The 27,134-nt window shown below is 48.4% G+C and overlaps 1 non-coding gene and 1 pseudogene across 1 annotated transcript; one reads left to right on the top strand and one right to left on the bottom strand.

The window, feature by feature from the left end:
* Window positions 1-257: 257 nt before the first annotated feature.
* LOC147096308 (zinc-binding protein A33-like) lies at window positions 258-27,134 on the bottom strand (annotated as a pseudogene).
* LOC147096309 (U6 spliceosomal RNA) lies at window positions 23,661-23,771 on the top strand. The gene has a single exon (XR_015074949.1). It is a non-coding gene; the product is annotated as a U6 spliceosomal RNA (small nuclear RNA).

Raw genomic sequence — 27,134 nt, 5'->3', positions numbered from 1 at the left:
CTCCTCTGTCTCTGGGCCCCGATGATTCTCGATGTTCTTGAGGTTTTTATTTAATTTTACAGGAGTCTCTGGAGCAGTTGCCACGAGTTTGTTCCCCTGCACCGATTAAACAAACAAATCTCACCAACAAGACATTGTCACTGGTTGTAGCCGCCCTGACCTCAGGTGACATTTGGACCATCCGCACCACCTGTGACTGAGACCGACGCCCATCAGTTTGCAGCTGGCAGGAGGCAGGGTGAAATTATGGGATGGACCTGTTAGTAACCTTTAACCCCGCAGATTGTCAGTGGGGCGGAGATTTTCCCGCCATCATTCGATCCCGGATTGAAGATGGGAAAGATTCTCTCAGTGAAAGTGTGGGTGAAAGTGTGGAGATGGGACATATTGTCCGCGTTGTAAAATGACACCTGTCCGCCCTCATAGTCCAGGTACACCCCGATCTTCCGGGGAGCCACACTCGGGGTGAGGGGGGTCGGTCAGGGGGAGGTGTTGGCTAAATAGACACTTCCGAGTCTCAGCCTCACAGTCCAGTATCCGAGCTCCGGGCTCAGGGTGAATGTCCCTTTCCTCTCGGCAGACACTCGGGCCACTCGCAGACCCCACAACATTTTGATACCCACCTCCACCTCCCAGTAGTGTCTCCCTGATGTGAATCGCGCCGATCCCAGGACACAGGGCCAGAGATCAAACCTCTCCGGGGTGCTTAAAAGCGGCGGCTGATTCAGTGAGGCGAGGCCCGACCAGAGCATCGGACCTGTGAGGGAACAGTGACCGGCAGAAGTTTAAAAGCGGCGGCTGTGAGCAAGGCGAGGCCCGACCAGAGCATCGGACCTGTGAGGGAACAGTGACCGGCGGAAGTTTAAAAGCGACGGCTGATTCAGCGAGGCAAGGCCCGACCAGAGCATCAGACCTGTGAGGGAGCAGTGACCGGCGGAAGTTTAAAAGCGGCGGCTGATTCAGCGAGGCGAGGCCCGACCAGAGCATCGGACCTGTGAGGGAGCAGTGACCGGCGGAAGTTTAAAAGCGGCGGCTGATTCAGTGAGGCGAGGCCCGACCAGAGCATCGGACCTGTGAGGGAGCAGTGACCGGCGGAAGTTTAAAAGCGGCGGCTGAATCAGCGAGGCGAGGCCTGACCAGAGCATCGGACCTGTGAGGGAGCAGTGACCGGCGGAAGTTTAAAAGCGGCGGATGATTCAGCGAGGCGAGGCCCGGCCAGAGCATCGGACCTGTGAGGGAGCAGTGACCGGCGGAAGTTTAAAAGCGGCGGCTGTGAGCAAGGCGAGGCCCGACCAGAGCATCGGACCTGTGAGGGAACAGTGACCGGCGGAAGTTTAAAAGCGACGGCTGATTCAGCGAGGCAAGGCCCGACCAGAGCATCAGACCTGTGAGGGAGCAGTGACCGGCGGAAGTTTAAAAGCGGCGGCTGATTCAGCGAGGCGAGGCCCGACCAGAGCATCGGACCTGTGAGGGAGCAGTGACCGGTGGAAGTTTAAAAGCGGCGGCTGATTCAGCGAGGCGAGGTCCGACCAGAGCATCGGACCCGTGAGGGAGCAGTGACCGGCGGAAGTTTAAAAGCGGCGGCTGATTCAGCGAGGCGAGGCCCGACCAGAGCATTGGACCCGTGAGGGAGCAGTGACCGGCGGAAGTTTAAAAGCGGCGGCTGATTCAGTGAGGCGAGGCCCGACCAGAGCATCGGACCTGTGAGGGAGCAGTGACCGGCGGAAGTTTAAAAGCGGCGGCTGAATCAGCGAGGCGAGGCCTGACCAGAGCATCGGACCTGTGAGGGAGCAGTGACCGGCGGAAGTTTAAAAGCGGCGGCTGATTCAGCGAGGCGAGGCCCGACCAGAGCATCGGACCTGTGAGGGAGCAGTGACCGGCGGAAGTTTAAAAGCGGCGGCTGATTCAGCGAGGCAAGGCCCGACCAGAGCATCAGACCTGTGAGGGAGCAGTCACCGGCGGAAGTTTAAAAGTGGTGGCTGATTCAGCGAGGCAAGGCCCGACCAGAGCATCGGACCTGTGAGGGAGCAGTGACCGGCGGAAGTTTAAAAGCGGCGGCTGATTCAGCGAGGCGAGGCCCGACCAGAGCATCGGACCTGTGAGGGAGCAGTGACCGGCGGAAGTTTAAAAGCGGCGGCTGATTCAGCGAGGCGAGGCCCGGCCAGAGCATCGGACCTGTGAGGGAGCAGTGACCGGCGGAAGTTTAAAAGCGGCGGCTGATTCAGCGAGGCGAGGCCCGACCAGAGCATCGGACCTGTGAGGGAGCAGTGACCGGCGGAAGTTTAAAAGCGGCGGCTGATTCAGCGAGGCAAGGCCCGACCAATTCAGCAGCAGGGGAGAGAGGTAAAAAGTAATCCAAGTGTGACGTCACCAGGAAGCAGGTAAGTGATTGGTTGGTGAGTATTTCTTTCTCCTTTTCATTACAAGCTTAAATTCTGCGGTTTATATTTTCTTGGGTCTCTATGGTGTAGTGGGGATAGCTGGTAAATAAACGCCCTAGAGTATATCTTTATCTGGTGGTATTGAATTAATTTAAATTAATTAAAGGGGTAAATCATGCCAGGAGAGCCCAGCCCCGTGTTATGCTCCTCTTGCTCTATGTGGGAATTCAGGGATGCTGCCAGTGTCCCTGACGACCACGTGTGCCAGAAATGTATCCAGCTGCAGCTACTAACGGGCTGTATTGAGGCGCTGGAGCTGCGGATGAATGGTTTGTGGAGCATTCACGATGCTGAGAGGGTCGTGGATTACACGTTTGATGAGTTGGTCATGCCGCAGGGTAGGGCTGCACAGGCAGAAGGGAAATGGGTGACCACCAGGCGGAGCAATAGAAGCAGGCAGGTATTGCAGGGGACCCCTGTGGCCATCCCCCTTTCAAACAGGTATAACAATTTGGATACTGTTGAGAGGGATTTCTCACCAGGGGAAGGCAGCAGCAGCCAACTTCCTGGCACCAGGGGTGCTTCTGCTGCTCAGGAAGGGAGGAAAAAGAGTGGGAGAGCAATAGTGGTAGGGGATTCTATCGTAAGGGGAAGAGATAGGCGTTTCTGTGGCCGTAGACATGACTCCAGGATGGGTTGTTGCCTCCCTGGTGCCAGGGTCAAGGATGTCACTGAACGGCTGCAGGGCATTCTGAAGGTGGAGGGTGAACAGGCAGAGGTCGTGGTTCACATTGGGACCAACGACATAGGTAGGAAGAGGGATGAGGTCCTGCAGCAAGAATTTAGGGAACTAGGTAGCAGATTAAAGAGTAGGACCTCAAAGGTTGTAATCTCTGGATTACTCCCAGTGCCACGTGCTAGTGAGTATAGGAATAGGAGGATAGAGCAGATGAATGCATGGTTAAAGAGTTGGTGCAGGAGGGAGGGCTTTAGTTTCCTGGATCACTGGGCCTGCTTCTGGGGAAGGTGGGACTTGTACAAGTCGGATGGGTTGCACCTGAACCAGAGCGGGACAATTATCCTTGTGGGGAGGTTTGCTAGCACTGTTCGGGGGGGTTTAAACTAAAATGGCAGGGGGTTGGGAACCGGAGCAGGGAGACAGAGGAAAGGAAAACAGGGATAAAAGCAAAAGATAGGAAGGAGAAAAACAAAAATGGCAGTCAGAGAAATCAACGGTTTAAATCAAACGTGGCCACAGTAAATAATAATTCTAATAGGTCTAAGAGCGCTAAAAAAACAAGCCTGAAGGCTTTGTGTCTTAATGCGAGGAGCATTTGTAATAAGGTGGATGAACTGGCTGCGCAAATAGAGGTAAATGAATATGATTTGGTTGGGATTACGGAAACGTGGCTCAAGGATGGCCAAGACTGGGAACACAACATCCAGGGAAATTCGATATTCAGGAAAGATAGGCAAAAAGGAAAGGGAGGTGGGGTTGCATGACTGATTAAAGAAGGGATTAATACAATTGTAATGAAGGATATTAGCTCTGATGATGTGGAATCTGTATGGGTAGAATTGAGAAATACTAAGGGGAAAAAAACATTAGTGGGAGTGGTATACAGACCTCCAAACAGTAAGGCGGAGGTTGGGGATGGCATTAAAAGGGAAATTAAAGAAGCATGCAATAAGGGCACAGCAGTCATCATGGGTGACTTTAATCTACATATAGATTGGGCCAACCAAATTATTAACAATACTGTGGAGGAGGAATTCCTGGAGTGTTTATGGGATGGTTTCCTGGACCAATATGTCGAGGAACCAACCAGAGATCAGGCCATCTTAGACTGGGTATTATGTAACGAGAAAGGATTAATTAGCAATCTTGTTGTACGAGGCCCCTTGGGTCGGAGTGATCATAATATGATCGAATTCTTCATTAAGATGGAGAATGAAATAGTTGACTCAGAGACAAGGGTCCTCAATTTAAATAAAGGAAACTACGATGGTCTGAGGAGCAAGTTGGGTAGGATTGATTTGGGAATGGCATTCAAAGGGTTGACGGTGGATAGGCAATGGCAAATATTCAAAGACCGAATGGATGAGCTACAGAATTTGGTCATCCCAGTTTGGCATAAAAATAAAACAAAAAAGTGACTCAACCGTGGCTAACAAGGGAAATTAGGGATAGCATAAGATCCAAGGAGAGGACATATAAATTGGCTAGAAAAAGCAATAATCTTGAGGATTGGGAGCAGTTTAGGAGTCAACAAAGGAGGACAAAGGGATTAATTAAGAAAGGGAAAATAGAATATGAGTGTAAGCTAGCAGGGAATATAAAAACTGACTGTAAAAGCTTTTATAGATATGTGAAGGGAAAAAGATTGGTGAAGTCAAGTGTAGGTCCCTTACAGTCAGAATCAGGGGATATTATAATGGGAAACAAGGAAATGGCAGACCATCTAAATATATACTTTGGTTCTGTCTTCACAAAGGAGGACACAAATAACCTCCCAGAGATGCCGGGGAACATAGGGTCTGATGAAAGGGAGGAACTGAAAGAAATCAGTATTTGTAGGGAAATGGTGTTAGGAAAATTGATGGGACTGAAGGCCAATAAATCCCCAGGGCCTGATGTTCTACATCCCAGGGTACTTAAGGAAGTGGCCCTAGAAATAGTAGATGCATTGCTGGTCATCTTCCAGAATTCGATAGACTCTGGAATGGTACCCATGGATTGGAGCGTAGCTAATGTTACACCATTATTCAAAAACTGTGGTAGAGAAAAAGTGGGGAGCCTGACATCGGTAGTGGGGAAAATGCTAGAGTCTATTATAAAAGATGTAATAGCAGAGCACTTGGAAAGTAGTGACAGGATCGGACAAAGTCAACATGGATTTACAAAAGGCAAGTCATGCTTCACTAATCTACTGGAGTTTTTTGAGGATGTAACTGGTAGGGCGGATGGGGGAGAACCAGTAGATGTGGTGCATTTGGACTTTCAGAAGGCTTTCGATAAGGTCCCACATAAGAGATTAGCGTGCAATATTAAGGCACATGGGATTGGGGGCAAGGTATTGACTTGGATAGAGAACTGGTTGGCGGACAGAAAGCAAAGAGTTGGAATAAACGGGTCATTTTCCGAGTGGCAGGCAGTGACTAGTGGGGTACTGCAAGGATCAGTCCTACGACCCCAGCTGTTCGCAATATATATTAATGATCTGGACGAGGGAATTGGATGTAATATCTCCAAATTTGCAGACGACACAAAGCTGGGTGGGAGGGTTATCTGTGAGGAGGATGTCGTGAAACTCCAGTACGATTTGGACAGGTTGGGTGATTGGGCAGAAACATGGCAAATGCACTATAATGTGGATAAATGTGAGGTTATCCACTTTGGTGGCAAAAACAGGAAGGCAGATTATTATTTGAATGGCAGTAGATTGGGAGAAGGGGAAGTGCAAAGAGACCTGGGCGTTCTTGTGCACCAGTCGCTGAAGGTAAGCATGCAGGTGCAGCAGGCGGTTAAGAAGGCAAATGGTATGTTGGCCTTCGTAGCAAGATGGTTCGAGTACAGGAACAAGGATGCCTTGCTACAGTTGTACAGGGCCTTATGAGACCACACCTTGAGTATTGTGTGCAGTTTTGGTCACCTTACCTGAGGAAGGACGTTCTTGCCATGGAGGGAGTGCAGCGAAGATTCACCAGGCTGACACCTGGGATGGCAGGAATGACGTAAGAGGAGAGATTTTGTCGATTGGGCTTATACTCACTGGAGATTAGAAGATTGAGAGGTGATCTCATCGAAACCTATAAAATTCTGTCAGGTCTGGACAGACTAGATGCAGGAATGATGTTTCTGATGGCCGGGGAGTTCAGAACCAGAGGTCATAGTCTAAGGATAAGGGGTAAGCCATTTAGGACTGAAATGAGGAGGAATTTCTTCACCCAGTGAGTGCTGAACCTGTGGAATTCTCTGCCACAGAGGGCGGTGGAGGCCAGTTCATTAAATATATTCAAGAAATAGTTGGATATATGTCTTGAGGCTAAAGGGATCAAGGGATATGGGGAGAAGGCAGGGACAGGGTACTGAATTTGGATGATCAGCCATGATCTCATTGAATGGCGGAGCAGGCTCGAAGGGCCGAATGGCCTACTCCTGCTCCTATGGAGTCGATGCAATGCAATGGACCCGAGTGCTGGAGAGTTACAGTGAGTGAAGTAATTCTCAATGATATTTCCCATATCGGACACAGATAGCGGTACTGTAAGGAGGATTTGGGGAAAGTTGTCGCTGATTTGGGGACCCTCCCCTCGCGTGTCGCTGACTAAAGAGGTCGGTCATATTTTATTTAAAAATTGAGGCTGAGAGGTTTCTAATTGAGAATGTGGAAGCAGAACAATAAAGATTAACAGGAAAACAATAAGTTATAGAAAAGCGCGTCTCTAAAAATATCCCCGCCATGTTATGATTCGCGAAACTGAGACGGGGTAGAAATAGAGAAATAAAAGCACAGGGATATAGAGAAGAGGAAGAGAGAGGGGGAAAATACTGTTTCCTCGCAGAACTAATGCAGAGACTCCTCTGCTGCGCCTGGGGCGGCCTCCTGCAGCCCGGATACATTAACGTCCTAACAGCTCATTAACTGTAGGACTGGGACCGGGCGGCGCTTCAGAAGACAGGTGGAAAAGGCAAAGACACTGGCTCGGTCTCCATGCTCTGATCACCAATAATAGCCACAGACGGGACCTGTGGGAGACTCGGCGGCGAGGTACAAAAGCGGCAGCGAGGCCAGGAGAGGCCTCAGAGCAGCGGCGGCAGGCAGCGAGAGGCGGGACCTGTGGGAGACTCGGCGGCGAGGTACAAAAGCGGCAGCGAGGCCAGGAGAGACCTCAGAGCAGCGGCGGCAGGCAGCGAGAGGCGGGACCTGAGGGAGATTCGGCGGCAGCGAGGCCAGGAGAGACCTCAGAGCAGCGGCGGCAGGCAGCGAGAGGCGGGACCTGTGGGAGACTCGGCGGCGGCGAGGCCAGGAGAGACAATACCAAACTCCAGTCTGTGAGCTCGGTAGTTGCAGGGAGGTAAAAAGTAATCGGGGTGTGACGACACCAGGGAGCAGGTAAGTGATTGGTTGGTGAGTATTTCTCTCTTTTCATTACAAGCTTGAATTCTGTGGTGTTAAATTTCTAGGGGCTCTGTTGTGGTGAGGACAGTTGGTAAATAAAGCGCCCTAGAGTATACCTGTAACTGGGGTATTGAATAAATTTTTAGATTAATTAAAGGAGTATATCATGGCAGGAGAGCTCAGACCCGTGTTCTGCTCCTCCTGCTCTATGTGGGAAATCAGGGACGCTGCCAGTGTCCCTGGCGACCATGTGTGCGGGAAATGCATCCAGCTGCAGCTACTTGTAGACCGCATTGTGGCGCTCGAGCTGCGGGTGGATGAATTTTGGAGCATACGCGATGCTGAGAGGCTCGTGGATAGCACGTTTAGCGAGTTGTTCACGCCTCAGGGTAGGGCAGCACAGGGGGTGACCATCAGGCGGAGCAACAAAGGCAGGCAGGTAGTGCAGGGAACCCCTGCGGACATCCACCTTTCAAACAAGTATACCGCTTTGGATACTGTTGAGGGGGATGACTCACCAGGGGAAGGCAGCAGCAGCCAACTTCCTGGCACTGGCGGTGCTCCTGCTGCCCAGGAAGGGGGGAAAAAGAGTGGGAGAGCAATAGTGGTAGGGGATTCTATAGTAAGGGGAACAGATAGGCGTTTCTGTGGCCGTAGACGTGAATCCAGGAAGGTTTGTTGCCTCCCTGGTGCCAGGGTCAAGGATGTCACTGAGCGGCTGCAGGGCATTCTGGAGGGGGAGGGTGAACAGCCAGAGGTCGTGGTCCACATTGGTACCAACGACATAGGCAAAAAGAGGGATGAGGTCCTGCAGCAAGAATTTAGGGAGCTAGGGGCAAGATTAAGGAGCAGGACCTCAAAGGTTGTAATCTCTGGATTACTCCCGGTGCCACGTGCTAGTGAGTATAGGAATAGGAAGATAGAACAGATGAATGCGTGGCTAAAGGGATGGTGCAGGGGGGAGGGCTTTAGTTTCCTGGATCACTGGGTCTGCTTCTGGGAAAGGTGGGACTTGTACAAGTCGGACGGTTTACACCTGAACCAGAGGGGAACCAATATCCTTGCGGGGAGGTTTGCTAGCACTGCTGGGGGGGGTTTAAACTAACTTGGCAGGGGGATGGGGTACAGAGTGGAGCTATAGTAGGGGGTGATTTACAGCCAAATACAGAGGGAAAAACAAGTCAGCTGGGAAGGCAAAGCAAATATGTGAAGGCAAAAGAGAATATGGCAGGGCTGGAAGGCATTTATTTTAATGCAAGGAGTCTTGCAAATAAGGTGGATGAACTGAAGTTGTTGTTGAACACATGGGAGTACGATATTGTTGCTATCACGGAGACATGGTTGAGGGAGGGTCAGGACTGGCAGCTCAATATTCCGGGGTATAGAATCTTCAGGCGAGACAGAGGGGGGTGTAAAAGGGGAGGGGGTGTTGCAATATTAATTAAGGAGTCAATTACTGCTGTAAGGAGGGATGATATATTAGCGGGTTCCTCTAATGAGGCCATATGGGTAGAACTTAAAAACAAAAAGGGGGCAAGCACTTTGCTGGGAGTGTACTATAGGCCCCCAAACAGTCAGGGGGAGATAGAGGAACAGATATGTAGGCAAATCTCAGAAAAGTGCGAAAATAATAGGGTAATAATAGTGGGGGATTTCAACTTCCCCAATATAAATTGGGATAGTCAGAGTGTGAAAGGCTTAGAGGGTGCAGAATTCTTAAAGTGCATCCAGGAGAGCTTTTTGAGCCAACATGTAGAAAGTCCTACAAGAGAGGGGGCGGTACTGGACCTAATTCTGGGGAATGTAGCCGGGCAAGTGGTGGAAGTGTCAGTAGGAGAGCATTTTGGCGACAGTGACCACAATTCGGTGAGATTTAAGGTGGTCATGGAAAAAGACAAAGACGGCCCGGAAATAAGGGTTCTAAATTGGGGGAAGGCCGATTTTAATATGATAAGGCAGGATCTGGCCAAATTGGACTGGGAGCAGCTACTTATAGGAAAATCCGCATCAAAACAGTGGGAGACTTTCAGAAGGGAAATAGAGAGAATACAACGCCAACATGTTCCTGTAAAGGTCAAGGGTGGGACCAACAAGCAAAGGGAACCTTGGATGACAAGGGATATACAAAAATGCATTAGAAATAAAAGGGGGGCTTTTGGCAGTTACAAAAGACTAAAGACGGAAGAAGCCCTAGAGGAGTATAAAAAATGCAGGGGCATACTTAAAAAAGAAATTAGGAGGGCGAGGAGGGGCCATGAAATAACACTGGCGAGCAAAATAAAGGAAAATCCTAAGATGTTTTATAAGTATATTAAGGGCAAGAGGATAACCAGGGAAAGGGTAGGGCCCATTAGGGACCAAAGTGGCAATCTGTGTGTAGAGCCAGATGATGTAGGCGGGGTTTTAAATGAATTTTTTGCATCTGTGTTCACTATGGAGAAAGACGATGCAGACATAGAAATCGGGCAAGGGGGCTGTGACATACTTGAACATATTAGCATCGAGAGGGAGGAGGTGCTAGCGGTTTTAGCAGGCCAAAAAGTGGATAAATCCCCAGGCCCAGACGAGATGTATCCCAGGCTGCTGTGGGAGGCAAAGGAGGAGATTGCAGGGGCTCTGACACAAATTTTCAGAACCTCTCTGGCCACAGGGGATGTACCAGAGGACTGGAGAACAGCTAACGTAGTACCATTATTCAAGAAGGGTAGCAGGGATAAACCAGGGAATTACAGGCCAGTGAGCCTAACATCTGTGGTAGGGAAATTATTGGAAAAAATTCTGAGGGACAAAATTAGTCTCCACTTGGAGAGGCAAGGATTAATCGGGGATAGTCAGCATGGCTTTGTCAAGGGTAAATCATGTCTGACAAATCTGATTGAATTTTTCGAGGGGGTGTCTAGGGGGGTGGATGAGGGAAATGCTGTGGATGTGGTTTACATGGACTTCAGTAAAGCTTTTGACAAAGTCCCGCATAGGAGACTGGTCAAGAAGGTAAGAGCCCATGGGATCCAGGGTGCCTTGGCGTGTTGGATCATAAACTGGCTGAGTGGCAGGAGGCAGAGGGTGATGGTCGAAGGTTGCTTTTGTGACTGGAAGCCTGTGTCCAGTGGGGTACCTCAGGGATCGGTGCTGGGTCCCTTGTTGTTTGTGATCTACATAAATGATTTGGATGAGAATGTAAAAGGTATGATCAGTAAGTTCGCAGATGACACGAAAATTGGTGGGGTGGTAAATTGTGAGGAGGAAAGCCTCAGGCTACAGGACGATATAAACGGGTTGGTCAGATGGGCAGAAAAGTGGCAAATGGAATTTAACCCTGAAAAGTGCGAGGTGATGCATTTTGGACGGACAAATAAGGCAAGGGAATACACAATGAGTGGTAGGACCCTAGGAAGTACAGAGGGTCAGAGGGACCTTGGTGTACATGTACATAGATCCCTGAAGGCAGCGGAACAGGTAGATAAGGTGGTTAAAAAGGCATATGGGATACTTGCCTTCATTAGCCGAGGCATAGAATATAAGAGCAGGGAGGTGATGATGGAGCTGTACAAAACGCTGGTGAGGCCACAGCTGGAGTACTGTGTGCAGTTCTGGTCGCCTCACTATAGGAAGGATGTGATTGCTTTGGAGAGGGTGCAGAGAAGATTCACCAGGATGTTACCTGGGATGGAGCGCCTCAGCTATGAAGAGAGGCTGGACAGGCTGGGGTTGTTTTCCTTGGAGCAAAGAAGGCTGAGGGGGGACCTGATTGAGGTGTACAAAATGATGAGGGGCATAGATAGGGTAGACAAAGAGGAACTTTTCCCCTTAGTAGGGGGGTCAATAACAAGGGGGCATAGATTCAGGGTAAGGGGCAGGAGATTTAGAGGGGATTTGAGGAGGAACTTTTTCACCCAGAGGGTGGTTGGAATGTGGAACTCAATGCCTGAAAGGGTGGTAGAGGCAGGAACCCTCACAACATTCAAGAAGCATTTGGATGAGCACTTGAAATGCCATTGCATACAAGGCTATGGACCAAATGCTGGAAAATGGGATTAGACTGGACAGGGATGGATGGGCGGCGCAGACACGATGGGCCGAAGGGCCTCTTTCTGTGCTGTAAAACTCTATGACTCTATGACTCTAATGGTTAGATCCTCACTCGGCTAGGTTTGAACCAGCGTTCTCGCGAGGGTCCGATTTTCGCTTCGGTGGTTGTTTAAATTTCCGAGCAGTCCGCGGGTCAAATCACAAATCAGCGCTCGTTTTGCCGCCACTATTGGACTTGTAGTTGAATCTTTTGTAATCACCATTAAATAACCGGTTACCTTAAATTACAGAATGAAAGAAAGGCGAAACACACTTCAATAACGCATTTTGCCCTTTGTAAGTAATGAACTGTTAACCACATTTCATTTTGCACATTGTATTTTAGGAACCTCGTTTAAAATATTCATTGCTTATGAAAACAGAAATCTGGGGCAACGTTTTTTAAATTAACAGGATTGGTCACTGCACAGCATAAAATGCTGGTGAATGTAACTTTTCCGCCAGGGGTCGAACCGGGTACTTGTCGCGTTTGAGGCGAAAGTGACAACCGCTACACAACGAAAAATTCTGCGTCACTGCTCGCAGAGAATAGAATCAATAGTGAACAAAATATCACACGGTGCTCATTTTCAGATTCAATGCAGTCAATGTTTACATCAAGTGAAAGAATGTTTTAGTGAAATGATGTGGAAATATGTGTTACTCGTATTTGTGCCTCTAATTAAATGTTGTGGCGTCTGACTCCCGTTCATGTCTGTTCTTCCTCTGTTGATAAAGAAAGGAGGGCTGTCCTTGACCAGACTGCACTGCGGCTGATTTTGTGAGCTCATCCTTTATATTGAGTGATGCTGTTTAAGGTAAACCAATCAGCACAGAGGGAGTTCACTGGTCAGTTCCCCGGTGTTAAAGGCCCGCCTACAGCGGTTCCCGTAGTGTAGTGGTTGTCATGTTCACTTTACGCGCGAAAAGTTTCCGGTTCGAGCCCGGGCGGGAACATTCGGCTGAAAATTCAGTAGCCTTAGCGCCTCATTTGAGGCGCTAGAGGGCCTTGTGCCGGAGTTATGGCCAGTAATGAAATTCCCTGGGGCCCTAAATCGGCGTTGCTCCGGTAGCGCTGCGCCGGCACCGATGACGTCATCGGTGTGCGCAGCGTCCCGGTTGCCCTGGTAACCCGCCCGAACTCCGAAATTGAGTTGCGGCAGCCGCAACCAGCGTTTTGTCAGAGGTGCCTTACTGCAGTTAGCGCCGGCGCATTAAAGGCCCCGCGGCGGCCGGCCGCTTTCCCGCCGGCCGCCTGCCCGCAGCTCCCTCCCCGGACTTCTCTCCCCCCCCCCCCCCCCAGAACAGATGCAAGCCCGGCACTTGTCCGAGGTGCCGGGCTCATTTTTAAGCAGATTTGCGCGGGCCGCGGCCGGGTGCAGGCAGCTCCTCCTTAACGGAAGGAGGAGGCCTGCACTTCCCCAGCCTGCCGCACCGCATCGGGTGCCGCAGCGCCGGAATTGCGGCGCGAAACGGCAGTTAGCGCCCTTTTCCAGGCGCTAAGACCCTTCAGTAGCGCTGGCAGCCGTTTGGGCGCGGCGCCACTGAATTTTTGGCGCGCGCAGGGGACTTAGCGCCGGCACTAATTTCCAGCGCTAAAGCCCTGGCTAAACCAAAACCCAATTTCTAGGCCATTATGTTTAAACTTGCTGTGGATGAACAACCAGCGGGTTTATTCCAAATGACAATGACAATGACAAAAGAAAATTACGGAAAATGCTGGAAATTATCAAGAGGTCAGGCAGTATCTGTGAATAAAGATACAGGGTGAACATTTCAGGTCAATTACCCACCATTAGAACTGGGAGCGGGAGAGATGTTTGGTGAGATTATACTCTTGTCAATAGGGTACAGCGGCTTCTCTCTTACTCTTTAATTGTTCTTTATTTCACTTCACCAATCAGATACCTTTGAGTGAGAGAAAACTGACCCACAGTGAGGCCCATTTCATCTTGTGTTCCCTTTTAATCCCTGCAATCTCTGATGGCCTGAAGTTCAGAAATGTAATCCATTAATCTGCAGGGTGGCCGTCAGTAAGAAGACTTTTCTGTCTGGATCCGGGAGAGGAGCGCGTTTAGACTCAAGACTGGAGCTACTGTCGATAGATTTTGTGGATAAGGGTATTAAGGGTTACAGAAACAAAGCGGGTAAATGGAGTGAAGATACAGCCCAGTCCTGATCTAATTGAATTGGCCAGAAAAAGCAGTAAACCTGAGGATTGCGAGCAGTTTAGGATTCAACAAAGGAGGACAAAGGGATTAATTAAGAAGGGGAAAATTGAATATGAGAGTAAGCTTGCAGGGAACATAAAAACTGACTGTAAATGCTTTTATAGATATGTGAAGAGAAAAAGATTGGTGAAGTCAAGCGTAGGTCCCTTGCAGTCAGAATCGGGGGTACTTATAATGGGGAACAAAGAAATGGCAGACCAATTAAATACATATTTTGGTTCTGTCTTCACAAAGGAGGACACAAGTAACCTCCCAGAGATGCCGGGGAACATAGGGTCTAATGAAAGGGAGGAACTGAAAGAAATCAGTATTTGTAGGGAAATGGTGTTAGGGAAATTGATGGGATTAAAGGCGGATGAAACCCCAGGGCCTGATAATCTGCATCCTAGGGTACTTAAGGAAGTGGCCCCACAAATAGCAGATGCATTGCTGATCATCTTCCAACATTCGATGGAATCTGGAACCGTACCCATGGATTGGAGGGTAGCTAATGTTACCCCACTATTCAAAACAGGTGGTAGAGAGAAAACGGGGAATTACAGCCCAGTAAGCCTGACATCGGTAGTGGAGAAAATGCTAGAGTCCATTATAGAAGATGTAACAGCAGAGCACTTGGAAAACAGTGACAGGATTGGACAAAGTCATCATCGATTTACAAAAGGTAAATCGTGATTGACTAATCAGCTGGAATTTTTTGAGGATGTAACTGGTAAAATAGATAAGGGAGAACCAGTGGATGTGATGTATTTGGGCTTTCAGAAGGCTTTTGATAAGGTCCCGCATAAGAGATTAGCGTGTAAAGTTAAGGCACATGGGATTGAGGGCAAAGTATTGACTTGGATAGAGAACTGGTTGGCAGACAGAGAGCAAAGAGTTGGAATAAACGGGTCTTTTTCTGAGTGGCAGGCAGTGACTAGTGGGGTACCGCAGGGATTGGTCCGTGGACCCCAGCTATTCACAATATATATTAATGATCTAGAAAAGGGAACTAGATGTAACATCTCCAAATTTGCAGACGACACAAAGCTGGGTGAGTGTGTGTGCTGTGAGGAGGATGCCGAGAAACTCCAGGATGATTTGGACAGGTTGGGTGATTGGGCAAAAGCATGGCAGATGCAATATAACGTGGATAAATGCGAGGTTATCCATTTTGGTTTCTGTGGTGATTATTCTTTATGTTTAGTAAGAAGTATTTTAATTGGTTGTTTGTCTCCTGCCTTGAGATATATGCTGTAAACTCATTGGTAGTTGATGTCATGTGATTTGTGGTGGCCATCTTAAATTCAGTTCTTTCCAGCCTTGGTTGGGACTGGGTGTTGAAAGATGTGCTACAGGATTTTTAAAGTTAATAAAGCCTAGATTAGAAAGGCAAATCTATTCTTTATTTCAATTTATTAACTTTATGTCAGAATGGAGCGATATCTTCAACCGGAACGATTCAATGCTGACCCTAATTCTGCAGGAGTGGATGATAAATGGAAACACTGGTATTGTACATTTAAAAACTTTTTGGGCGTGTTGGATCAAGAGTCTCTAAATAAGCTGAATATGCTGATCAAGTACATTGCTCCGGATGTGTATAAGTATATTTTGGACTGTAAAACTTACGAAGTGGCTATTTCTACATTGGAAAAGATTTTTGTTAAACCAAAGAATGAGGTATTTGCACGTCACCTTCTATCTGCCCGTAGGCAGCAGGTGGGAGAATCTTTGGATATTTATTTACAAGCACTTCGGTGCCTTAGTGTTAACTGTAATTATAAGGCTGTGACGGCTGAAGAATATAAGGAAGAATCGGTACGGGATGCTTTTATTAATGGATTACTGTCTAGATCAATTCGTCAGCGGTTGTTAGAAAATAAGACTTTGGAGCTTAAGAGTGCTTTTGAGCAAGCTTCTACATTGGATGTGGCTCAGAGAAGTTCGGATTCTTATGCTCTTTTTAATCGGCCTGCGACTGTGGCTTCGGCAGTTCCGGATGAAAAGGAATTATGTGAACTTAATAGGAGTGGTTTACTAGATTCTGAAACAGTTTCTAGTTCGGCGGCTGTTGCCTCTAGGATTCAGAAGTGTTATTTTTGTGGGAACGTCCGGCACCCTCGTCTGAAGTGTCCTGCTCGGGAGGCTGTGTGTAGTAAATGCGGCAAGAGAGGTCATTACGCACATGTGTGTAAATCATCAGGTTCAATTACCTCCTCTGTGACTATTCAGCCTTTAGATAGGGCGTTTATTGCATCAATTTCTGCTGCATTTCCTCATGGCCTAAACAAAGCTATAGTTACGGCCCAAGTTAATGGGTTGGAAGTGAAGGCCCTTATAGATACGGGTAGTACCGAGAGTTTTATAAGTCTTCAGTTTGCAAAGGAGAAGCATTTGAAAATTTCACCTGTTATTTATCAGGTGTGTATGGCTCAGACGACTCTCACTTCACAAGTAGTTGGTGGTTGCCTTGTGAAATTGATTCTTCTAGGTAATACGTATACTGATATATGCCTATCTGTTTTGCCTAATCTCTGTGCGGATATTTTGATTGGTCATGATGTGCTTCAATTACATGAGTCTCTCAGTCTTTCATTTGGAGGGACTAAGCCACCTTTATCTATTTGTGGATTAACCTCTTTATCCATTTCTCCATTATCACTTTTTTCCAATTTGATGCCAGATTGTAAGCCAATTGCTACCAAGTCAAGAAGGTATAGCAGTCAGGATAGAGAATTTATTAATTCTGAAGTTCAACGTCTCTTATTGGAAGGAATCATTGAACCTAGTTGTTTGCCTTGGCGGGCACAGGTAGTTGTCACGACTAACAAGAGACATAAGAAACGAATGGTGATAGACTATTCCCAAACTATTAATAGGTATACTCAATTAGATGCGTACCCTTTGCCTAAGATTGATGAGCTTATCAACAAAGTATCTCAGTATAAGGTTTTTAGCACTATTGACTTAAAGAGTGCTTATCATCAGATTCCTATTGTTAAGAAGGATCAACCATATACGGCCTTTGAGGCTGGTGGAAAGCTGTATCAGTTTTGCCGAATACCATTTGGTGTTACTAATGGTGTTGCTTGTTTTCAACGGGCAATGGATGCTTTTATAAGTGATAACTCTCTCTCTGACACCTTTTCATACTTAGATGACATCACGGTATGTGGCAAATCAAGGGTGGAGCATGATTCTAATTTAGAAAGATTCCTTCAAGCTGCGGAAAAAGTTGGTTTAACTTTTAATAAAGAGAAGTGTATCTTTTCGACCACTGAGGTAAATCTATTGGGGTATATTATCTCGGGAAACAGGATTAAACCAGATCCAGAACGTCTGCGACCATTGATTGATTTACCTTGTCCTACTAATTCTAAGGCTTTGCAACGAGTTGTTGGACTGTTTTCTTATTATTCTAATTGGATTGCAAACTTTTCACAGAAGATCCAGCCTCTTATTCGGGTTACGACATATCCTCTATCATGGGAGGCCAGGACGTGTTTTGATAATTTTAAAAAGGATATCCTTGGAGCAGTTGTGCATTCTATTGATGAGCAGGTTCGTGATTGAGACGGACGCTTCTGATTTTGCAATTGGGGCTACTCTGAACCAAAATGGAAGACCTGTGGCCTTTTTCTCACGTACCTTGAACAATAGTGAAAAAAGACATTCTTCAATAGAGAAAGAGGCAAATGCAATAGTAGAAGCACTGCGTAAATGGAGACATTATTTATCGGGGTGACATTTTACGTTGGTAACTGACCAAAAGTCTGTGTCCTTTATGTTTGATGTCAAACATTTTGGAAAGATCAAGAATGATAAAATAATGAGGTGGAGGATTGAGTTGGCATGTTACCATTTTGATATAGTTTATCGCCCGGGGAAGGATAATGTTGCTGCTGGTGCGCTGTCGAGGGCTTATTGTTCTGTGATTCACGGAGATACGCTTATTAATCTTCACAATGCCTTATGCCATCCTGGGGTTACGAGGATGATACACATCGTACGCAGTAAGAATTTGCCCTTTTCAGTTGAAGACGTCAAGCAGATGACTTCATCATGTTCTATCTGTGCTCGGTGTAAACCGGATTTCTTTAAGCCTCAACGAGCTCATCTTATAAAGGCTACTTCTCCTTTTGAACGTTTGAGCGTCGATTTTAAGGGGCCTCTTCCTTCAACTACTCAAAACCGATATATATTTACTGTTGTGGATGAGTTTTCAAGGTTCCCTTTTGCGTTTCCTTGCACAGATGTATCAGCTGCTACAGTTATCAAATGTCTGACTCAACTTTTTGTCATCTTTGGGATGCCTGCGTATATCCATTCGGATCAGGGAAGTTCTTTTATGTCTTCCCAGTTGAAGGAATGCCTTCAGAGTCGGGGAATTTCTACTAGCAGAACTACCCCGTATAATCCCCAGGGTAATGGACAGTGCGAACGATACAATGGGGTGATCTGGAAGGCAGTTATGTTGGCTTTGACATCCCGGAACCTTAATAATACACAGTGGGAAATGGTACTGCCTGATGCCCTGCATTCCATTAGATCATTGCTTTCAACGGCTACTAATGTGACCCCCCATGAAAGGCTCTTTAACTATCTGCGCAGATCTACTACGGGATATTCGGTACCTTCATGGCTTACTATGCAGGGACCTGTGCTGCTTCGACGCCATGTTAGATTGTCAAAATATGATCCTTTAGTGGAGGAGGTGGAGCTGTTGGAGGCAAATTCCGAATATGCTCATATTCGATTCCAAGATGGGAAAGAAAGTACCGTTTCAATTAAAGACTTGGCTCCTTGTGGTGGCCAGCCCTCTTCTGAGGATATTAACAATAGTCATGATTCAGATAATGTGGATGCTGTTACAGATACTACGAATATTTCCAATCCGATTGCAGATAATTATACTTCTATTAGTCAGCCCTCGATGGATGTTCATGACCATCCCAGTTTACCTCCTGATGGGATGTCTAATCCAGAAACCATTGAAAATCAGGATATGGATAGCCTTCCTGCAGAAGATGCTTCTGTGTCTCCTGGTGTGGGAGGGCAAGGAATTTCACCAAGGTTAAGAAGGTCGACACGAACAAGATATCCGGTCGACCGATTGAAAATGGACTTTTAAATTGATAGTAATGTTTTAAAATTGTTGAAATATTATATTATATTGTTTTAGTTGAGAGATACTTAATACTTATGTGCAATGTTACTATTTGTTGTTGCTCACTTAGTATTGTGTCATGTTGAATAGTTTTATTCTTGTCTGTGTATAGTTTTAGTTGTAAATAATTAATTATAAATTGTAAAGGTTATTTAGGTTGGAGTATATTTTAAAAGGACGGGTGAATGTGGTGATTATTCTTTATGTTTAGTAAGAAGTATTGTAATTGGTTGTTTGTTTCCTGCCTTGAGATATATGCTGTAAACTCATTGGTAGTTGATGTCATGTGATTTGTGGTGGCCATCTTAAATTCAGTTCTTTCCAGCCTTGGTTGGGACTGGGTGTTGAAAGATGTGCTACAGGATTTTTAAAGTTAATAAAGCCTAGATTAGAAAGGCAAATCTATTCTTTATTTCAGTTTCAAAAACAGGAAGGCAGATTATGTTTGTCTCCGAGTCTCACACTGGTCCGGTCCTCAGACAGGATGAGCCGGGGATTCGCTGTGTTTGGATCCAGAGTCAGAGAGGCTGGAGCTGGGGGAAAGTTAAAATAACACAGTCAGTGATTTCGTTTTTTGCTGTGATTTATTCAAACACTTCCCTTTTTAAAGTGACCACCCGGGCTCTGGGTTGTGTTCATGGAATCTGCTGCCACTCCAGGGTTTATGACCGAGGGGTCGATTTACGTCGCTTTCGGCCCCAAATCAGCGCTGTACCGGAAGCAGCACCCAGAGATAAAGACCAGAGAAACACAGGAGACAGCGGGGGAGGGGAGAAACAGTGTGGGGTGGGGAGAGACAGCATGGAGGTGGGGAGAGAGACAGCGGGGATAGGGGAGAGAGAGCGGGGGGGAAGAGATAGCGAGGTGAGGGGGAAGAGAGAGCAGCGGGCTGGGGAGAGAGAGCGGGGGTAGCGGAGAGGAACAGCAAGGGGAGGGGAGAGAGAGCGGGGGAGAGAGAGGGGGGAGAGAGACCGGGGGGGAGAGAGGGAGCGGGGGGGGAGAGAGGGAGGGAGAGAGAGCGGAGGGGGAGAGAGAGCGGCGGCGGGAGAGAGTGGGCTGAGGAGAGAGAGGGGGTAGGGGGAGGGAAACAGCGTGGGGTGGGGAGAGACAGCATGCAGGTGGGGACAGAGACAGCAGGGGGAGGGAAGTGAGAGCAGGCAGGGAAGAGATAGTGAGGTGGGGTGGAAGAGAGAGCAGCGGGCTGGGGAAAGAGAGCGGAGGTAGGGGAGAGGGACAGCGGGGGAGGGGAGAGAGAGCGAGAGGGGAGAGAGAGCGGGGGGGGAAGAGATAGAAAGGTGAGGGGGAAGAGAGAGCAGCGGGCTGGGAGAGAGAGCGTGGGTGGGAGGAGAGAGAGCGGGGGGAGGGGAGAGAGAGCGAGAGGGGAGAGAGAGCAGGGGGAGAGAGAGAGTGGGCTAGGGAGAGAGAGAGGGCTGGGGAGTGAGAGCGGGGGTAGGGGGAGAGAGACAGCGGAGGGAGAGGAGAGAGAGCGAGAGGGGAGAGAGAGCGGGCTGGGGAGAGAGAGTGGGCTGGGAAGAGAGAGCGGGGGTAGGGGGAGAGAAACAGCGGGGGGAGGGGAGAGAGAGCGAGAGGGGAGAGAGAGCGGGGGGGGAAGAGATAGTGAGGTGAGGGGGAAGAGAGAGCAGTGGGCTGGGGAGTGAGAGCTGGGGTAGGAGGAGAGAGAGACCGGGGGGAGGGGAGAGAGAGCGAGAGGGGAGAGCGGGCGGGGGGAGAGAGAGAGCGGGCTACGGAGAGAGAGCGGGCTGGGGAGTGAGAGCGGGGGTAGGGGGAGAGAGACAGCGGAGGGAGAGGAGAGAGAGCGAGAGGGGAGAGAGAGCGGGCTGGGGAGAGAGAGTGGACTGGGGAGAGAGAGCGGGGGTAGGGGGAGAGAAACAGCGGGGGAGGGGAGAGAGAGCGAGAGGGGAGAGAGAGTGGGGGGAGAGAGAGCGGGCTAGGGAGAGAGAGAGGGCTGGGGAGAGAGAGCGGGGGGAGAGAGAGAGCGGGCTGGGGAGAGAGAGAGCGGGCTGGGGAGAGAGAGAGGGCTGGGGAGAGAGAGAGGGCTGGGGAGTGAGAGCGGGGGTAGGGGGAGAGAGAGACCGGGGGGAGGGGGAGAGCGAGCGAGAGGGGAGAGAGAGCGGGGGTAGAGAGAGAGTGGGCTATGGAGAGAGTGTGTGCTGGGGAGTGAGTGCGGGGGTAGGGGGAGAGAGACAGTGGAGGGAGAGGAGCGAGAGCGAGAGGGGAGAGAGAGCGGGCTGGGGCGAGAGAGCGGGCTGGGGAGAGAGAGCGGGGGTAGGGGGAGAGAGACAGCGGGGGGAGGGGAGAGAGAACAGGAGAGGAGAGAGAGCAGGAGAGGAGAGAGAGCGGGAGAGGAGAGGGATAGCGGGGTCGGGGAGAGCGTGGGAGGGGAGAGATAGCTGGGGAGGGCAGAGAGAGCGGGGGGAGGGGGAGTGAGCGGGGGGGAGGGGGAGAGTGAGCGGGGGGAGTGGGTGCAGGAAGACTTTCCCGGACTCTAGAAAAATGAACCAATCCAATTACCGGTTGGACCAGAACCATGGAATCTTACATCACAGAAGTAGCCCGTTCCACCCAATGTGCCTGTGCCGACTCTTTGAAAGCTCTGTCCCATTCAGTCCCACACCCCAGCTTTTAGTTCTCTTCAATGACATGTCCAATTGCCTGATGAATGTTCCTGTGGAATCTGCTTCCTCCACCCTGTCCGTTAGTGCATTCCAGATGATAACAACCCTTTAGATCTTTTGCCAATTACATTGAATCTGTGTCCGCTTGTTACTGACCCACATGTGAGAGGAGACAGTTCCTCCTTATCCACTCCATCAAAACCCCTCATGATTTTAAATACCTCTATTAACTTTCTCTGCCAGAATGAGAACAATCCTGGCTTTGCCAGTCTCTCCAGATAACTGAAGTCCATCATCCCTGGTTTTATCCTGTTAAACCTCTTCTTTACCTTTTCCAAGAAAGGTCCAGGAGAATGAGGAGGGGTAATACGCTATACTCGCTGTCATAGAGCAAGACATTTGTGACCTTTATTAGGGCCACTTTGGTGACAGGGATGAAAATCTGGTTAGTGTGGTTCAAACATGCAGTTGTGGGAAAATGGCCAGGGATTTCAGAAGTGATCGCACGTTCAAGGACTTTGTAGAAGAAAGTAAGGTTGGAGATCAAGTGCAAGGACAGAGCGATAGAGGGTGGGTAATTTTGAGGAAGGGTGTGATGACATTGGATTTGAAAAGGAGCTGGATAGGACGTGAGGAGAGGGAACCATTTACAATGTGAGCTAGCAGGAAACCAGGAAGAGAAGTTGGGTGGGCAGCAGTTTAGTGGGAATGGGGTCAATGGAACAGGAATAACAACAGAAAATGCTGGAAAAACTCAGCAGGTCAGGCAACATCCGTGGAGAGAAATTTGAGTTGACGTTTCGGGTTGGACCCTTCTTCAAAACTGGAAAGAAAAGAAAATAGATCGAAGGCAGGGCTGTGATCGGACAAAAGAATAAAAGAAACAAAAGAAGTAAAAGAGATTAGAAGCTAGACGAGATGGTAATAGGCTGGGATTAGGTGTAAAGTGTACTGGCAAGGCAATAGATAGCTGCCAGGTGTGAGAGAGAAACAAAAGGAAAGGGGGGGGGGAGAGGAGTGGAACAAATACAAGAGAAAATGAAATGGGGGCCGAGCTTATGATCTGAAATTGTTGAACTCGATATTGAGTCCGGAAGGCTGCAGACTGCCTAATCGGAAGATGAGGTGCTGTTCCTCGAGTTTACGTTGAGCTTCCGTGGAACAATACAAGAGGCCAAGGACGGTGAGGTCCGAGTGGGAATGGAGCGGTGAATTAAAATGACAGGCGACCGGAAGCTCAGGGTCACCCTTACGGACTGAACGGAGGTGTTCCGCAAAGCGGTCACCCAATCTGCGTTTGGTCTCCCCAATGTAGAGGAGACCGCATCGTGAGCAGCGAATACGGTATACTAGATTGCGAGAAGTACAAGTAAATCGCTGTTTCACCTGGAAGGGGTGTTTGGGGCCCTGGACAGTGGGAAGGGAGGAGGTATAGGGGCAGGTGTTACATCTCCTCTGCTTGCACGGGAAGGTGCCAGGCGAAGGGGAAGGGCTGTTTGGGGTGATAGAGGAGTGGACTAGGGTGTCTCGGAGGGAGCGGTCCCTGCGGAATGCTGAAAGGGGAGGGGAGGGGAAGATACATTTGGTGGTGGGATCACTTTGGAGGTAGCGGAAATGCCGGAGGATGATCCGTTGAATGTGGAGGCTGGTGGGGTGAAAGGTGAGGACAAGGGGAACCCTATTGTGGTTCCGGGAGGGAGGGGCAGGGGTGAGGGCAGAAATGCGGGAGATGGAACTGACACGGTCGAGGGCAGTGTCAACCACAGTAGAGGCGAATCCTCGGTTGCGGAAAAAGGAAGACATGTCTGAAGCACTGGTGTGGAAGGTGGCGTCGTCGGAGCAGATACGGCGGAGGTGGAGAAACTGGGAGAATGGAATAGAGTCCTTACAGGAAGTGGGGTGGGAGGAAGTGTAGTCCAGGTAGCTGTGGGAGTCAGTGGGCTTGTAGTGAATATTGGTCGATAACCTATCCCCAGAGATGGAGACGGAGAAGTTGAGGAAGGGAAGGGAAGAGTCCGAGATGGACCATGTGAAGGTGAGGGAAGGGTGGAAATTGGAGGCAAAGTGAATGAAATTTTCGAGTTCGGGGCGAGAGCAGGAACCAAAAAATTGGAACGATACAGAGAAGATTAGCATGGCCCCTGCGCAAGGATGACACACAAATTCGTGAAGCGTTCCATATTTAAAATTGTTCATCCTCAATGGAGCAGGAGGTGGGTCCAGCAGAGAATACAATCTCAGTAAGACAGGCAGCCTGGCTTCTGATTGGTTACTTGCACCATGGATATGTAAAATAAAGACAATAATGCAGCGAGAGAATAAAAATAAAAATACCAAACATTGAACCGAATGTTGATGTTTTATCCAGTAGGAATATTGGTATAAAATATCAGAACATACATTGATGTGAATTTAGGAACTGAAGTAAGAACTGTGAATAACTCAAAGCAGATCAGAGAAAGTGGGTGAGAGTCTAGGTGGAAGTGAGTGATGATGGGATTAGTGTCACTGTGTGAAGCTGCTTTCAAAGGTGATGCGATGACTTTCTAGCGTGGTTCTAAACTCGGGTTTAAGCAGCTGTTTTCAAAGGTCACAAGGAAAGTACTGTTGTGAGTAAAATATTTCACAGGTAAGACAGTCCAGCATAAGGGATGTGTTGGAAATAAATACACTGCAATTACATCTGAAGGAGAAACTGACATTTCTAATGCTCCTGACAAATGTCTCAAAGCACTTCACACAATGTATTACTTTTGAAGTGTATTTTCTGCTGTGATATAGGGCAGGGTGTCCAATAGGGCAGGGGGTCCAAATTAGACCTCCCCTCTCCTCAGCCCTCACAATTCCACTCTCCAAGCCCAGGCATCTCAGTCCTATTTGGGTTTACAGTTTTTTGCCAGCTTCTTATCAAACTCTCTCTTGAAGCTGCTGATACCCTCAGATAACTCTGCCTCCCTTACTTTCCATACCCTCCGCATAAAGTATTTGAGAGTGATTTACGTCTCACTATCGCCCGGATTTACAGCATAAACGGAGCAGTAATGAGGCAAAAATCACACGCAGTGCTTCCCACCTGGTTCCCACCAAGGCCGCCGGGCAATGATGCAGCAGCCGCGAAATAGGAATCCAGCGCCCCCGCACTGAACATGGGGGAAGCCTCATTAGTCTATGCAAACCGGATCCCATAATGTACATGGGACCCCAATGCAATCTTGGTCTTCCATTGAGCTGTGCAAGCCCCGCCCAGCGGAACAGTCTGTAGAATGGCCCAACCTGTGGCCCTTAAAGGGACCGCTGGAAACCCCATAGGGAATGATGCAAGGAGTTCGTTCTCTCCGGTGTCCTGGGCAAGATTTATCCCTCAACCGACATCACCAAAACTGGTCATCATCACATTGTTATTTGTGCGCAGATTCGTTGTAGCTTTTGCTACATCAGTGACTACTCATAAAAATTACTTCATTGGCTGTAAAGCGCTTTGGGACTTCTTGAGGTCGTGAAAGGCGCCATGGAAATGCAAGTTCTTTCCTTTTATTCCCTTTTGTAACAGTTTCTCTGTGGCCAGGAGGTGCCTGAATTGTCCTTAATGCTGCTGCCGCTCCTCGGCTTTGTCCCTTCACCTCCCCCAACCCCGCCCCCACCCACTGCATTTTCCTGTCACCCCCTCCCCCCTAGCCTTCTGCTCACTTGCCTCCAGGGAGGATTTGGCGGATTTCCTGTCTCCCGCCTCCATCCTCAAGGATCACCGAGCACCTTCCCACGCTCCAAATCCGTGGGCAACTCGCCAGCAATATTGTCCTGAAGCCCAACCCTGAGAATGGATTGGGCCTCTGACCAGTTTCATGGAGCGAGCAGTGGACTCACTGACTCACTGCCTGCCCGATCAATGGGGTCACTCAAAAACCCAACCTCGCTCAATCCAAACTGCCCTTTCACCCTCCCTTTTCTCAGTTTGAGACTATCCCTACTTTGTTGTAGACTCTGTGACTGTGTTAAACCTGTGGATGTTTATCTTCTCTCTGCGGTTTAGGATCTTGAATAATTCAATAAGATCACCCCAAGCCCTCCCTTATCCAGAGCAAAGACTCCTGACTTCCAGGCTAGACACGGACATCAGTGATCATTTAATCCGGGGTCTGGGAGCCCGTTCAGTCTCTTCTCATCTGGATTTATAAATCAGGAAAAGGAATATAAGAGTTTTACCGGGGTTAATGGCGTCTATCATTTCTCTCCACGCTGTGTACTGTAAAGGGCCGTTGAACTTTCCGATAGCCAGGGCGCCATCTGCTACTGACAGTACTTGATCTTCGTCACTAATCCTGTAAATATTGAAGAGTTGATGTTATCGATCGATATTTAACACTTTCCTGAGTTATTTTCCCAAACTGTGCAGAGTTTCAGTAAAGAGCATGTCCTACCTCCTCTTCCGACAAGCTTCCTCCTGAAATAAATAAAACACAAACAGTGAGGAGGATAGTAAAAGACTTCAGGAGGACACAGACAGGCTGGTGAAATGAGCAGACACAGGGCAGGTAGAATTTAACACAGAGAAGTGTGAAGTGATGCATTTTGGAAGGAGGAATGAGGAGAGGCAAAATAAACTAAATGGTACCATTTTAAATGTGGTGCAGGAACAGAGAGACCTGGGGGATCACATTCACAAATCGCTGAGATAATTGGCAAAAAGAGAGTGGGGATTTTTTAACAATGACTTGTGATGATCTGGAATGCACTGACCGACAGGGTGGAGGAAGCAGATTCCATAGTGATATACACTTGAAAAGGAAAACAATGCAGGGCTATGGAGAAAGAGCAGGGGGAGTGGGTCTAATTGGTTGCTCTTTCAAAAAGCCAGCACAGGGAAGATGAGCCGAATTGTTTCCGTCCGTGCTGTCGGGTTCGATCATTCTATGTAGTTTGAAAAGCCTGATTTGTGTGTCAGATACTGGAACTCAACATCAGTGTCACTCACAGACACAGTGACTCTCACACCCACCGCACCAGACACACCCACACACTCACAACATCGAAGTGTAACTGGATTGCAATCTGAGTGCCAGATAAATATTAAACTTGCACAACACGGAAATAATTACAAGCAAAATATCAAGATCAGGACAACTCATTCCGGGAGTTTGCAGGTATTCCTGGGAATCTGCGGATAGTGTGGGAGCCGGTTAGTTCAGTGACAACAGAACCGCCCCGGAATAGAGAAAACAATCAATTTAAATCAGTTTCGAATTATTCAGCAAATGCTGCATTTATTTCAGTTATCATCGGTTATTTTGTGACTGTGTGAAGTTTCACTGAACTGACCCGCAATATAATCCTCACCTTCAGAAATGTCAGCCCGTCTTTTCGCTCCATTTGTTTCTGCAACTTTGAGAGTTTCTCCTGAATAGAATTTAGATTCTCTTGAATTTCTCGGAGGTTTTTCTCCATTATTTCTAGAATCTCCCCCTCTTGTTCCCTGAGATCTCTGATTAAACGCTGCTCTTTCTCACTGAGAATCTGGTGCATTTTAGCGAACTCGGATGTGATGCGGGTCT

The sequence above is a fragment of the Somniosus microcephalus genome, unplaced genomic scaffold (assembly GCF_052327205.1).
Source record: "Somniosus microcephalus isolate GS21.2 unplaced genomic scaffold, FLI_Smic_1.0 unresolved_chr1, whole genome shotgun sequence".
Taxonomy (NCBI): domain Eukaryota; kingdom Metazoa; phylum Chordata; class Chondrichthyes; order Squaliformes; family Somniosidae; genus Somniosus; species Somniosus microcephalus.
This window is presented reverse-complemented; position numbering and strand designations above follow the sequence as displayed.